Source organism: Salmo salar, chromosome 11, assembly GCF_965601325.2.
Source record: "Salmo salar chromosome 11, fSalSal1, whole genome shotgun sequence".
Lineage (NCBI taxonomy): Eukaryota > Metazoa > Chordata > Actinopteri > Salmoniformes > Salmonidae > Salmo > Salmo salar.
The window spans coordinates 41,950,678-41,966,331 of NC_138301.1; the positions used below are offsets into that span (position 1 = coordinate 41,950,678).

Sequence of the window (15,654 nt, forward strand, 5' to 3'; positions counted from 1 at the left end):
ATGTCAAGTACAGAACTAAGCTAACCTCAGCGTGAGCTTTGGTTGCGAATGGTATGAACTTTGAACTCTTATTCACTACTGAAGTGATACTTCCTAGCTGTTGAGTTAGCAGCGGCCGCTGTAGACGTGGGCTAGGAAACGACGGACGACGTATCCAGTCTAACACACAACGAAGATACTACAACGAAGATACTACAACGTATCCATTTTACCAAGAGTGACATTCTTCCGAGGACAGGAAGATCTCTGTTGGCCAACACAGCCAGCATCTGCGACCAACCTATCGAAGCGCAGCTCAGAGTAAATATTTATTGCGTTTTCCTTTTCCAAATGGCCGGTAATTTAGAATGCATACAATACAGTATTTACGATGGCATAGCTGCTTTCTTTGTTCCTCAGTCTTCCCGCTCTTTCATTCAAGCCCAACCCCCATTTCTTTGTGTAACAAGCCTCTGTCATGACGTTGGCCTGTGGGTAAGGTTTATGACCCCCCCCATAAATACCTTTCTCCCTTCCCCTCTCTGAATCTACTGAAGGACTTGAATAGCCTGTGTTAAATATAGAGAGTCTGGGAACATCAAACAAATGGGGAAAGGTACCACATATTTTGTTAATAAAACCAGTTGGAAATATGCTTGGGAACGTAATGAGTATGTATGTCAGTTCGGTTGTCATCTGAGACATTATGACTGATGACAGGACGACATAAACTGTACCTGAGAAAGTATACGCCCTCTAGTTATCAGAGTCACATGGAATTGTTATGCAATTGAAATGTTTGATATTGAAAATGTTTGTTAGGAGATGAAATGTAATTTTAGTTTCCGAATGAGAGATTTGGGTTTTCATAAGGAAAGTGCCCTGCTCGATCAGTGGCCCGCCCCTGTGAAGAGACAGGGGTTATAAACGATGAAACACCTCCCTCCCCCTCTCCACTATATAAGCCTTTGACGAAAAGATAACCAGTGGTTCCAGTACGGGAGGTCTGCAGCCTCTACGTTAGAAGGACACACATGTCAAGTACAGAACTAAGCCAACCTCGGCGTGAGCTCTGGTATGAACTGGTATGAACTTTGAGCTTATTCACTACAGAAGTGCTACTTCCTAGCCGTTGAGTTAGCAGCGTGGGTTAGGAAAGGACGGACGACGGATCCAGTCTAACAACCGACGAGTATACCACCACGTATCCAATTGACCACCATTGACATTCTTCCGGCCAGGAAGATCTGTTGGCCAAGCCGGCCAGCATCTACGACCAATCTACCGAAGCGCAGCTCAGAGTAAATATTTATTGCATTTTCCTTTTCCAAATGGGCGGTAATTTAGAATGCATAAGATAATGTATTTACGATAGCATAGCTTCTGTTTCTGTGTTCCTAAATCTTCCCGCTCTTTCATTCAAGCCCAACCCCCTTTCCTTTGTGTAACTAGCTTTCATACAGGTTCCGTCCACCAGGACGTTTTCTGTATGACATCATTGTATTCTGTGTATTTGTAATTCTGTGTGATTTAGTTAGGTATTTAGTAAATAAATAATTAAACCCAATTTTGTATTGCTGATTTAACTTGTTAGCCAGGGTTCGTGAAGATAGCCAAGAATTTAACTTTCATTATGACACTGAAAATAAGACAAGGGTTTAATATTGACTGCTATCGATGTAAAGTATTACTAAGTATTTTAAGAGTTTATTCGGAAGATAACGGCTCTATAAACGTTCTTCCGTGGTGCCCCGACTTTCTAGTTAATTACATTTACATGATTAGCTTAATCAGGTAATATTAATTACAGAGAAATCATTTTATAAGTTAGCATGTCATATCACTTAATCCGGCATAGCCAAAGACACGACACCGCCATGCCGGTTTAGCCCACTAGGGCACATTCTCCTATCATTTCCTTGTAACCATATCTGTTTTATGCATTTCTGTGAATTATTTAGTTAGCAAATAAATTATTTTAAGACAATTGATGTATGGATGACTCATAGTGAAGACTGGGTTCGTGAAGATAACCAACAATTTACGACGTTTGGAATGAGACTGACGTGAGGTAAACGAATACGTCATTAATCAGAAGACTCAGATCAGATGGTATGATATCTGAAAGTTATAGTTATTTGATAAACATGTCTTCCGTTTTAATGATGCCAAAGACACGACAGCTGCTTTCTGCTCAGGGAGTAAGGGTGATGGAAGACTGAGCTGCTTGCTGTGTAGTTTACTCATTTTCATTTATCTTCTTGCATGTCTTTTTATTTCTCACCTCTGTATGTGTGTGTGAGGAAGTGGCCTGAGGCTGGGCCTGGCTGTGTCCAGATGTTCATTCCTGTGGGAAAGACGAGGGACACATCTAGAGGGAGAGTGCCACGTTGGTGCCTTGAGAGGGGGAGAGTGACGCACAACAAACACCTGCTTTCTGCTCAGGGAGTCGGAAGACTGAGCCGCTTTCTGCTCAGGGAGTCGGAAGACTGAGCCGCTTTCTGCTCAGGGAGTCGGAAGACTGAGCCGCTTGCTGTGTAGTTTACTTCACTCATTTTCATTTATCTCCTTGCTTCTTGGCTACGATTACGGCTGTCTAGCCCTGTAGGAGTAGAGATTTCCATATTGCTGTGGAATATTGATTTGACCATCTTGCTTGCCAGCATGTTTTCTGAATTCAAAGGTATTGAATATTTTTTTTTAATCTAGTCTCCCTATTTATAAAATGGAGTACACATGGTTTTAAGGGAATAGCAATGTTAAATTGCCCTCGTTGAGTGCAGAATAGTTTTTTTTTTTTGCTAACGGTGCGTGTAAGTACTATTTGTCTTACCGTAGCCACTTGGAAGACCACTGCTCTGTTATCCTATTTCATTTCAGGTGACTAGTATCTTGAGGCAGTGTTCAGCTGGCCAGTCACACCCTGCCTCTAGTGCTTCCTCTTCAGTCTAACAGGGTTTTGAGGTTCCCTGTTGCAATGTGGGTCAAAAAAGATGCATAGTGGTTTATCATGCCTGTCACCTTCAAGGTGGCCATGGGGGGGGGGTTGTATTTGATATTAGTAGCATCTCTAAATTGCCTTCACCACCCAGACCTGTCAAACCAGGGCCTTCAACACATGACCTGTCAAACCAGGGCCTTCAACACATGACCTGTCAAACCAGGGCCTTCAACACATGACCGTCCATGATAGTACAGCATTGTGCTGTTTAATTACCAAGACAGATTTAGTTTCTGTATTAAACCAACACTAAATGCATGGAGATATAATTTAGAATTACCAGTCATATGATTTAGAATCACAAGGTATATTTGCCATAGTCAAGACTTCAACAGCCTCTTGGCCCAGACTTGTTGTGTGTGATTTTGTCTTCTATAGCCACCTTGGTGTGTCAATACTTGCTCTGCTCTGGTCTGATGGCTAGATAAATGCAATTAAATATTATAATTTGGGGGAATTCTACGAAAAATCCTCCCACACAGCTCGGCCCCAATCAAACATCCACCTTCCTGCTCCACCCCATCTTAGCCTTGACTGAAGATACTCTCTTTGTTCTTCAAGCATCCGCTCCACTATGTAACACTGTGCCCACAACAGGGCTTGTATGTTACCAGCTGTTATAAACTTTCTAATACCTGATTTGAGTGCTTTGTCAATTAAACCCGTTTTGATGAAAGATTGATCGTCTCTCTTTGTGCGGTGATTTAACACCGTCTTTCATTTAACAGTCCTTTCCGCCTCTGCAGTAGGAACGTTATAGGGGCGCGATTAATTGCAGGGTGAAGTATCCCTGTCACTTTCTACACATTGCTCATAATGGATTGGCAGTACGTTAATGACCTAGTGGTTGAGACGCCTGTAAATTCATCATGGTTGCAATTACAAATATGTGTTTGTTTCCTCAGCATCATTTATGGGTCATTCAGAGCCTTAAGTCATTGGCTATTGATGTTCGACTATCATTTACCCCTGGTCAAAAAGCATTACGGCAATAATTTTGGTTTCCCTCACAAAACGTGTGACCTGAAAAGGCGGTGGAAGAGATCAATCGTAATTTACTTCAAGAAACATTACGTCTGTTAAAGGATTATCTTGAAACCGCCAACAAAGGGAAAGTGCAGCGTGATCTGATTATTGCATGATCAATTCTCCTGTAAAAAGGCCAACATTAACGTCATTCACCCTGGTAAATCTTGAAGTGTGGTGTTGAACCTTGTAACAAACCCTGTTGTGAACAATTAGATATTATCGTCTGATTTGACAAATTAGAATTAATATAGGCTAAATGCCCGGGCACAGTTAATAGTACTGATTTCAGTAAGAAGGAAGATGGACGTCAATACTTATTGGATTAGGATAGCCTCAGCATGAGGATCATGTTATAAATATCCTGCTAAATTCTCATGCTCTGGTGAAAGCTGATCTCGCTAAGATTACCCATAGCCTATTATTCCAAAGATTGTGTTGCCTGAACGTCTTAATCGCAACATGTTTATGACCCACAATTTGCATACGATTTGTATTAGTGCCACTGGTTGCTGCAGTGAACCAACATCCTGCCAATTTTGGCTCTAATCTTGTCCACCAAACGGTACAGGCTTAGCCAAAGAGGGTGTTTTTAGTGATTTACAATGAATAGTTTGTATTTGATGCAGCACAGTTTGGGCACATTTGACCTTTGATGAAGAGGCCTCTGAATAGAGGAGAACATGGAGCTTCAATATTCCAGATTATATTTAACCAGTGAACTCCACCTCCATGGAGTCTGCCTTTTTATGTTGAACTTTCATGGTATGGATACATATGTCTGAGTGACCTTTATGTTCTCTCCAAATAGATATGATTGTCTGATATTTCTAAGCCTTTTTGTCCAATGAACATCAATGAGAGGCCAGGGGATGAGGCTTGGCTGTTTGATTGGCCTAATTTGATTGTAGAGATGTAATCCGTGCATGTTTCTTTTAAGCGCTCATTTCTACGAATCATCACAGCCTTTCATCCCTATCAGCAGGGTACTAGAAGACTCTTTTTTTCCCCCCACAGACACGTTTCTCTCTGGCCATGTTTGCCCAGGAGTTGTCTGATCTCCCGATGTAGGCCTGATGATGGCAGACACTGATAGAGCCCTGTCTTGGTCTGGGAACTCTTGATGTTTCCTGTCAGTGGTCCAAGTCCAAAATGGCTGCCGCCCACTCTGCTGGACGGAGTCAAGCTAACACACAACATTCTCTGCTCTACAGGCCTTGTTGTTGTCTCCCTTGGTTGTTAGGTCATTATGCTTTCACGTTTTTAGGGACAATTTTTGAAACAACCAAAGATGTCTGCCTGGTAACTCATCCAAAATGTTAACCTTATTAGAATGTGATCATATGTAACTTCTTTCCTGGAGAGTTTTAGGCCTATATTTAGTAAGTCATCCTCATTGGTAGGTAGTCATTGTTAGGGATGTGACAAACGGAAACATTTTCTTAATGTTGAAAAAACTAAAAACATCTGCTTTCTGTTAAAACTATAAGCTCCCGAGTGGCGCAGCGGTCTAAGGCACTGCATCTCAGTGCATGAAGCGTCACTATAGTACCTGGTTCGAATCCAGGCTGTATCACATCCGGCTGTGATTGGGATGCAGCGTCGTCGGGTTTGGCCGGAGTAGGCCGTCATTGTAAATAATAATTTGTTAACTGACTTTCCTAATTAAATAAAATTCACAATGCAGCTGTGCTGTTGCCAGCAATGGTTTGGTTCTCAGGGTGCGGTCCTTTTCAGATGGTTAAGCATTGAACCTGTACTACCATACTCTACTTCAATTCCACCTCACATAATTAGCATTTCCTTCTCAACTACACTACCGTTCAAAAGTTTGGGGTCACTTAAATGTCCTTGTGCTTTTCTTTCAAGAACATTTTTTGTTGTTGTCCATTTTAAAATAACATTAAATTCATCAGAAATGGTGTGGACATTAATGTTGTAAATGACTATTGTAGCTGGAAATGGCAGATTTTTTATGGAATATCTACATAGGCGTACAGAGGCCCATTATCAGCAACCATCAGTCCTGTGTTCCAATGGCACGTTGTGTTAGCTAATCCAAGTGTATCATTTTAAAAGGCTAATTGATCATTAGAAAACCCTTTTGCAATTATGTTAGCACAGCTGAAAACTGTTGTCCTGATTAAAGAAGCAATAAAACTGTCCTTTAGACTAGTTGAGAATCTAGAGCATCATCATTTGAAGAAGTTGAGCCTCGCGCTTCAACGCTCTTAGTTCCTGTGGAAATTGACCCACTATGCTGTTTACTTTCTGCGTACTGGGATTTGTCGTAATGTTACGGATCCCAATTTCATTTAAAAGTTTTAACATTTTAAGTGTTCACACTGCTACTCAATGTAATGTGATGTTTTTATTGCAGGTGGTGAGGAGTCGGCCAGTGAGATAGGTGGCCAGATGAACTAGAGCCAGGGGAACCTGTGGCCGTGGACATGACTGATCCGTTGGCTGTTTTCTGGTGAATGGATTAGGGTGAGTACCTACAGTGCCTTCAAAAAGTATTCATACCCCTTGACTTATTCCACATGTTACAGCCTGATTTCAACATGTATTTTTCTCCTCACCCATCTACACACACTACCCCATAATGACAAAGAGCAAACATGATTTTAGCAAATTACAGAAATAGCTCATTTACATAAGTATTCACACCCCTGAGTCAATACATGTTAGAATCCCCTTTGGCAGTGATTACAGCTGTGAGTCTTTCTGGGTAAGTCTCTAAGAGCTTTCCACATGTGGATTGTGCAACATTTTTTTAAATTATTTTCATAATTCTCCAAGTTCTGTCAAGTAAGTTGTTCATTATTACTAGACAATCATTTTTGTCTTGACATATATTTTCATGCAGATTTAAGTCAAAACTAACTCAGCCAACACCCAGTGTAGATTTGGCCTTGTATTTTAGGTTATTGTCCTGCTGAAATGTTAATTTACCAGTGTCTGGTGGAAAGCAGACTGAACCAGGTTTTCCTCTAGGATTTTGCCTGTGCTTAGCTTTATTCCATTTTTTTTTTAAATAAAAAAAAACTCCCTAGTCCTTGCCAATGACCAGCATACCTATGATGCAGGCACCACCTGCTTGAAAATATGAAGAGTGGTACTCAGTAATGTGTAGTGTTGGATTTGCCCCAAACATAATGCTTTGTATTCAGGAAAGCAAGTTCATTTCTTTGACACATTTTTTTTGCAGTTTTACTTTAGTGCCTTGTTGGAAACAGGATGTGTGTTTCGGAATATTTTTATTCTGTACAGGCTTCCTTTTCACTCTGTCAATTAGGTTAGTATTGTGGAGTAACTACGATGTTGATCCATCCTCAGTTTTCTCCTATCACAGCCATTAAAATCTGTAGTTGTTTTAAAGTCACCATTGCCCTCATGGTGAAATCCCTGAGCGGTTTCTTTCCTCTCCGACAACTGAGTTTGGAAGGGCGTCTGGATCTTTGTAGTGACTGGGTGTATTGATACACCATCCAAGTGTAATGAACAACTTCTCCATTCTCAAAGGGATATATTCAATGCCCTACTTGGTCAGGCATTGGAAAACCTCCCTGGTCTTTGTGGTTGAATTTGTGTTAGAAATTCACTGCTCGACTGAGACCTTACAGATAATTGTATGTGTGGCACACAGATGAGGTAGTCATTCAAAAATCATGTTAGACACTATTACTGCACACAGTGAGTCCATGTGACTTATTAAGCAAGTGTTTACTCCTGAACTTATTTATGCTTGCCATAACAAAGGGGATGAATACTTATTGACTAAAGACATTTCAGCTTTTCATTTTGTATTAATTTGTAAACATTTCTAAAAACATAATTCCACACTATAGGGTATTGTGTGTTGGCCAGCGACGCAATCTAATTTCAATCCTTTTTAAATTCAGGCTCTACCACAAATGTGGAAAAAGTCAACGGGTGTGAAATACTTTCTGAAGGCACTGTACCTGTCATTTTTCAAAAGTAACTTACTTTGGAACCATAGAACTGCATTAATGCTGACCCAATCTGACCTAATCTTAATTGAGTAAGCAGAGCTGTGACGGATTTCCCTAAACCCAAACCGTATCAAGTTGATAGCAAAAGGAAAGGAGAAGTCTTTGAACGTGCTCTGGATTTATTAGCCTGTATCAGGCTGGTAATTGGAAGTCTGCATGGAGCGAGAGCACGGGACTTGGGTAGATTCACAGACGCCGATCAAAGCTACAGCTCCACGGGTTGCTTTTTTTTATGCCACCTCTTCATGCAAAAGACTCGCCTAGAGGGGATATGTCACATGTTCAAGGTCCCAATATCTATAACCCTGCTATGTCATGAGGTTTTAACCATGTAAGCCTTACTGTGAAAGGATACCATGCCCTGCTCCGTCCCTAAATCATATTCTGTTATGCTGCTGCAGAGGCTACTTGTTGTTGTGCACTGCTTATAAATGATGTGCAAAGGTCACAGTAATGGCATTGAAGAGTGGTTATTTTTCTATCGTCTCTTCTCCAGTTGATTAGGAGCGTGTTTAATCCCCTCTGTAGGTCTCTAATATTGTACGCTTCTTGGTAATAACCTGCCTAATCCCTGGACTAGCGATGAGTTGGACCGAGGCATTAACTTCAAAGCAATTTCCTCCATTCTCTGCCTGCTCTGAGAGATATAAACAATGTTTCATTGTGCAGCGCTAATGTGGAATTATTACTTTGTTGGCCACATCGAAGTCAATTTGTTAGCTCAGTGTGTTTGTTATGGTGATTCAACAAACGGAATGTAATAGAGAGAAGAAACCCAGTGGAATGCAGGGCCAATGCCAGGTAAGAACGACCTGGTGCTTAAGTCTTGTGTTATCAGGGCACAGACGGTAAACGCCGGCTGGCCGGTATAGACCTTCCTCAGCTAAAATCAGCAGAACACATCTTTACTCAATTATATAGGCCCAGCTTTAGAGGATAAATCCTACATTTAGATATCTCAGCCTTACCTGGCCTTGAAATGGGCATCGTTTTTTCAAATAAACATTTGACTTCCATTTTCTACATTTGTAAACGCCCATACGACTCTTTGGGTCGTTAGAGGTTTGAAGAATATCAGCTTGGAGTTGGAGTTCTCACACAGTGAACTCTTTTTAAAACCTCTATTAATCCAAATACACATTCTCACAGGGTTAGACTAGAAGAGCCTATATGCGGTTTTGTTTTCCACTGCAAACATCTGGATAGGAGTTTTGATTGGACTATAGTAAGCGTCTTATTCAAATCAATGTGAGGTCTGCACAACTGGGCCCTATTGGAGTGGCGAGGGCATCCACACCCATGAATGATTAACAAGGCTGGAGTCCAGCAGGGTATTGAGCTACTGGAAGTCCTGCTACTCCCCTGAGAGGCCTGGTGAGATGGTAAATGGAGACACACACACTACTCTAGAAACTGTTTGACCATCTGGTTTTTAGAGCTTCTGCTTTGACTAATCTCCATTTAAAAAAAAAAAATCTGAACTTCTTGAAGTATTTGTTGAAATATGATGACTAACAGGTTAGAATGGTGAACGTAGCTCACCGCTGACTCTGTTGGTGAATCCCTTTGCACTCTGATTCATTCATTATTTCACAAGGTGTAGTTGCAGGATGATCTCCTTCTCTGCAGGATGATCTATATCCAGTCAGTCTCAGAGAGAGACAACCTTTCCACCCAGAGGACTGGCATCCTTTAGTGAAGATCGCACCAGATTTGCTTTCGTGTGCCAACGTCTGATTGGGCGACGGAGCGGGTGTTTTGGGCAGAATGTGTACTCATTGCTAACAGAAGATGTGATGAAGGGCTAGCTCCCTCCCCCTGTCCCCCCTCTCCTTCTCTACTCCTCTCCTCTGAGATACAACTCGCTGTGACGGTGTGTTCTTACGCCCAGGCAGCAGCAGGCATTTGAAGACTTGAAAGGGCATGTGTAGGGGTAATTACAGAACAGACATTTGAATGTTGTGGATGGTACATGCACTGTGGTGCATATTAATACTCTGTCATCAGTGTGACTTATTCAAGCTTAGTCGCGGTCGCTTCCCTTGTATTGAGGCACCACCAAGGGAGAATTTGGCCTCAACCTTGGTAGTGATGCTGTCAACGCCTAAATGTTACTGAGTGAGCCATGCATTAACCTGTTAGGGCTAGGGGGCAGTATTGACACGGCTGGATAAAAAACATACCCGATTTAATCTGGTTACCACTCCTACCCAGTAACTACAATATGCATATACTTATTACATATGGATAGAAAACACCCTAAATTTTCTAAAACTGTTTGAATGGTGTCTGTGAGTATAACAGAACTCAAATGGCAGGTCAAAACCTGAGAGATTCCTTTACAGGAAGTGGCCTGTCTGACCATTTCTTGAACTTCTTTTCCATCTCTATCATTTACTAAGGATCTCTGCTCTAACGTGACACTTCCCACGTCGTCCATAGGCGCTCAGAGCCCGGGAAAAAACAGAATGTCGTCATTCCAGCCCCAGGCTGAAACACATTATCGCCTTTCTCAAGTGGCCGATCAAGGGACACTGGGCTTATGCGCGTGACCCGACCGCCCCCGCCTTTGGGATTTTTTCCTCTGTTTGCCGAAAAGGAGATTCCCTGTCGGAATATTATCGCTTTTCTACGAGAACTGTCGTAAAAATTTATTTTAAACAGCGGTTGACATGCTTCGAAGTACGGTAATGGAATATTTAGAATTTTATTGTCACGAATTGCGCCATGCGCGCAACACTTCTTTACTATTTCGGATAGTGTCTGGAACGCACGAACAAAACGCTGCTATTCGGATATAACGATGGATTATTTTGGACCAAACCAACATTTGTTATTGAAGTAGCAGTCCTGGGTGTGCATTCTGACGAAGACAACAAAAGGTAATCAAACTTTTATAATAGTAAATATGATTATGGTGAGTGCTAAACTTGCCGGGTGTCTAAATAGCGAGCCCGTGATGCCTGGGCTATGTACTTAGAATATTGCAAAATGTGCTTTCACCAAAAAGCTATTTTAAAATCGGACATATCGAGTGCATAGAGGAGGTCTGTATCTATAATTCTTAAAATAATTGTTATGCTTTTTGTGAACGTTTATCGTGAGTAATTTAGTAAAATGTTAGCGAATTCCCTGGAAGTTTGCAGGGGGTATGCTAGTTCTGAACGTCACATGCTAATGTAAAAAGCTGGTTTTTGATATAAATATGAACTTGATTGAACAAAACATGCATGTATTGTATAACATAATGTCCTAGGGTTGTCATCTGATGACGATCATCAAAGGTGAGTGCTGCATTTAGCTGTCTTCTGGGTTTTGCTGACATTATATGCTGGCTTGAAAAATGGGTGTCTGATTATTTCTGGCTTGGTACTCTGCTGACATAATCTAATGTTTTGCTTTCGTTGTAAAGCCTTTTTGAAATCGGACAGTGTGGTTAGATTAACGAGAGTCTTGTCTTTAAATAGCTGTAAAATAGTCATATGTTTGAGAAATTGAAGTAATAGGATTTTTAAGGTTTTGAAAATCGCGCCACAGGCTGGCAGTGGCTGTTACGTAGGTGGGACGCAAGCGTCCCACCTAGCCCATAGAGGTTAACTGATGAAGAGGAGTGAGACGACCTACAGTGGAGCACATTTATGGGAGGCGTGTTTCTTTTCTAACGTGCTGCCTCTCGCTCTCTCTCACACACACACACACACACACACACACACACGGACACACGGACACCCTTCTCGTCTCCGACACAACAGGAGTTAACAGGCCCCTGAGCTCCAGCCAGCCAGAGCTTATTATTTACAGCAGTCTGAGCCCCTGCCTGAATTCACCCAGAGACCACTGAAAATGTCATGAGTGTCTAGTTGGGGCTGGAACACCTGGCTGCACAAACACCGGGACTTCTGCTCCGATACCTCCCCAAGGGCAGCTCACTGGCGCTGGGGCGTTATCGCAATGATGGCTGTTAGATTTTGTTTTCCACCAGAAAACAGCAGAGGGATAAAAACAAAAGTCTGCCCATCCCAGGGCTCTGCTGCTACAGTGGTCTGCCCATCCCAGGGCTCTGCTGCTACAGTGGTCTGCCCATCCCAGGGCTCTGCTGCTACAGTGGTCTGCCCATCCCAGGGCTCTGCTGCTACAGTGGTCTGCCCATCCCAGGGCTCTGCTGCTACAGTGGTCTGCCCATCCCAGGGCTCTGCTGCTACAGTGGTCTGCCCATCCCAGGGCTCTGCTGCTACAGTGGTCTGCCCATCCCAGGGCTCTGCTGCTACAGTGGTCGCTACACCTTTGTATTGAGAGATAATGACAGGACAATGAACCTAAACACTGCAGGATGTTCCTCATCCCTCCCCATGTTATCAGTAAAACAACACAAAACCTCTGCTCACATTTGAAAAACAATGTTAGGCCCACTTGTTTTGCTCTTTTCGCGGTCTCTTCATTATAAACTGAACTTGTAGTAGGAGATTGGCTTTAGCAGGCGTACTGTAACTAAGTAGCCAATCCAACCACCCCCTTTTCTGTTTTCTTGCTGTTGTGTGAAGGGTTAAAGTATCCCCCCCTTTTTATACATGCACATTAAGCTAACTGGCCAGCTGGTATGTTGGCAGTCTGTTAACGTTCCAAGGCAGAATGAGATACTCTTGAGCACGGTGTATCCTGGGTAGTTGTGAAGCAGCTGTTATTGCATCCAGAGATTTCTGACACGTTAACAATGCAGCGCAGCTGCTGCCAGCATTCACCCTATGAGCAAACGCCTGTCATCGGAGCTTGCCTATGAGTGATGTCAGAGATGACCGGAGAAGCTGCGAGCAATTGGAACTCGCAGACCTCCCTCCTCATGGCTTCTGTGTTCAGTGTTTACAGTCCCGTGACCTCGGATCACAAAGGTACTTCTCAACACGTAAGCCCCTTCAAGATATCGATTTGACCTCTGCTCCAACCAGCCACGGTTAGACATGGACAGTTGGAGCAGAGGTCAATCGACATGTTGAAGGGGTCCATGTCTTACCTTGGATGGTTGGAGCAGAGGTCAATCGATATGTTGAAGGGGTCCAAGGTTAGACATGGACCCCTTCAATATATCGATTGACCTCTGCTCCAACCAGCCACGGTTAGACATGGACCCCTTCAACATATCGATTGACCTCTGCTCCAACCGTCCAAGGCTAGACATACTATTATGTCTCTGTTGGTCTTCAAGGACTGTTTGTAAGTTTTGCCATAGCTCATGTTGCCTAGAAGCAATGCATTGTATTTCAACCAGCTTTTTTACTGATTTTCAAGTCTTAGCAAGCCTGGCATGCACCTGCCTCTGATCTATTCCTGGAACTTAAATGGCCTGAAGAGTTGGACAGTATATCTGATGACCGTTCTGTCAAGCTCACCGTAGTCGTCTAACCCCACCTGGCTGGGCAGGTTGCGCCCAATATGGCCTGTCGTCCCAACCCCTTGGAAGCCAACAAAACGCCACATGTAGTCCGACATCATCAGCATGCTAGCAGCAGCAGCTGCCCTCTTCATTTTGTCTCAACGTTGATGCCCAGTCAGTGTTTATAAAAAAAAAAAAACTCTGAGTGGAAGTGTTCTGACAACCATAAGGTGACCGGAGCCAAACCATCCACTCAGAGCAGAGGCCACTAAACCTGAAAGCAGTCCTTTCAGACTCCACAGTCCCTAGTGCCAGGGCCAGCCTTCCTCCTCCCACCCCTGATGGCCATTATCGGGACAGCATCTAAAGACAATGTAGCCCCTATGCTCCCAAGGGCCAGGTTGCCAAGGCTGGGGTGGAGGCCAAGGGCAGTGGATGTTCTCACATTACTGAGACCCCCCCCTTATCAAGGCTAGGCTGTTTTAAGCTCAGTGGATAACACACACACACACACACACACACACACACACACACACACACATCTTTATTATTAAGGCTGTTTTAAGCTCAGACAGTGGAGAACCCACCCCCCCATACATACATTTATCAAGGCTAAAGGCTAGGCTGTTTTAAGCTCAGCAGTATGCTTAGCAGCATTTCAATAGAGTCCTTCCTTTCCTCCTGTGTCTCGTCCCTCCCCCTTGGCCCCCTGGGAAGGCCATGCATCACCAGGATGAGGACGGGGAGTGGGCGTGAACTCTGGGCAGAGCGCCGTGATGACAGATGAACTCTTAAAGCATACTGGGAGGGCATTTGGTCGTGTGTGCTGGCTACAGATTGATGCACTCATTTTAAACGCAGGTCCCATGCTGCTGTGTCAAATTTTTTAAGTATCTTTCAAATCTCCGAAGCAGGACGTTGGCGCATTATAAGCTGAAAAGCTCCACCCCCCCCCCACACACACACACACACACACAATCTGTCAGGCATGGAGGGTTTTTATCCTCAACAGCCTTGTACTCCGTATCCGGTTTGTTGTCTGTTGTTTTGGAGTACTTTCCCTCTAAGTCTGTAGTTCAAGTTGTGGATATTACCAGAGGGATTACATCTGTGCAACACATCCGTAGTCAAGCTGATTGCCCTTGGATTACACAGAGGCCCATCCATATCTCATGCAATAAAGTGGATTTGGGCCGAAATGATCCATGAAAACACTGCTACTGTCTAGTCCACTAGATATAGCCTAGTGGTGTTGTCTGAGCTGTAGTTTAGTCGTACATAATAAATAGGTTACGTTCACAAGTGAATTGAAAGATGCTACAGGTTTTTATTGAAGTGGCTCCTTTTCCAAAACCTTGAGGAGATCCGTTTTAACAGTCTGATCATATGAATCACAAGATGTGGATTCATGAAAGGTGGTGAGGGCGAACATGAATGAATCACAAGCAATGTGAAATAAGTTCTAGATTTATCCTTGCCCACTTGTCTAGTCACTATGGTGTTGTCCTGGTTTAGGCAGACTGTGATTGGCTGGACTCAGTGAAGTCTCAGTGAAGCCTAGTGGTATAGCCAGTAGCCATGCCACTGACTGAGCTCTGCCGGCAGCACACCACCTAATAAGATCCAATTATTTATAGTCAGGCCTTGATAAGATGGAGACAGTCTGCTTATCTTTCACTGTGCAGTCCCCAGGCTTCCTCCCAGAGTTCTCATCATTGTCAGAGCTCCTAGCAGCCCAATCATTCATCTCTACACTACGCTGACTTTTCTCCAAATATCAATGATACTTTTATTCATACAGCACTATTTTACATATGCAGAAGTCTGCCAAAGCAGATTTTTCACATGACATGACACTTAAAGTTGGTAACTGCAAGTGCAGAGTTGACTTTTACCCTCCAGCAGTTGATACTTGGAGAGAAGCATGTGTAGACCTATTTCCAAATGGAAGTGCTCTCTCTTATTGGAAAGTGTGTTTCTAACCCACCCCATACAGCTCATGTATTTGCAGCAGCTATTGTTAGAACATGATCACCAACACATGATCTTCAGGGTTCATATTGTGAGCTGGGTTACTAACACCAGGCTGTTTTTAAAATGTATACAGTACCAGTCAAAAGTTTGGACACCTACTCAAGGGTTTTTCTTTATTTTTACTATTTTCTACATTGTAGAAATGATAGTGAAGACATCAAAACTATGAAATAACACTTATGGAATCATGGATTAACCAAAAGTGTTCAACAAATCAAATCAAAATATAT

General features: G+C 42.9%; 1 protein-coding gene across 1 annotated transcript in view; it reads left to right on the top strand.

Moving 5' to 3' along the window:
- Positions 1-15,654, top strand: part of LOC106593990 (D-glucuronyl C5-epimerase B) — an 84,740-nt gene that overhangs the window by 31,871 nt on the left and 37,215 nt on the right. Inside the window, exon 2 of the mRNA XM_045689558.2 lies at positions 6,387-6,496. The gene's annotated coding sequence lies outside the window, so the exon portion shown is untranslated. The remainder of the gene's footprint in view (positions 1-6,386; positions 6,497-15,654) is intronic.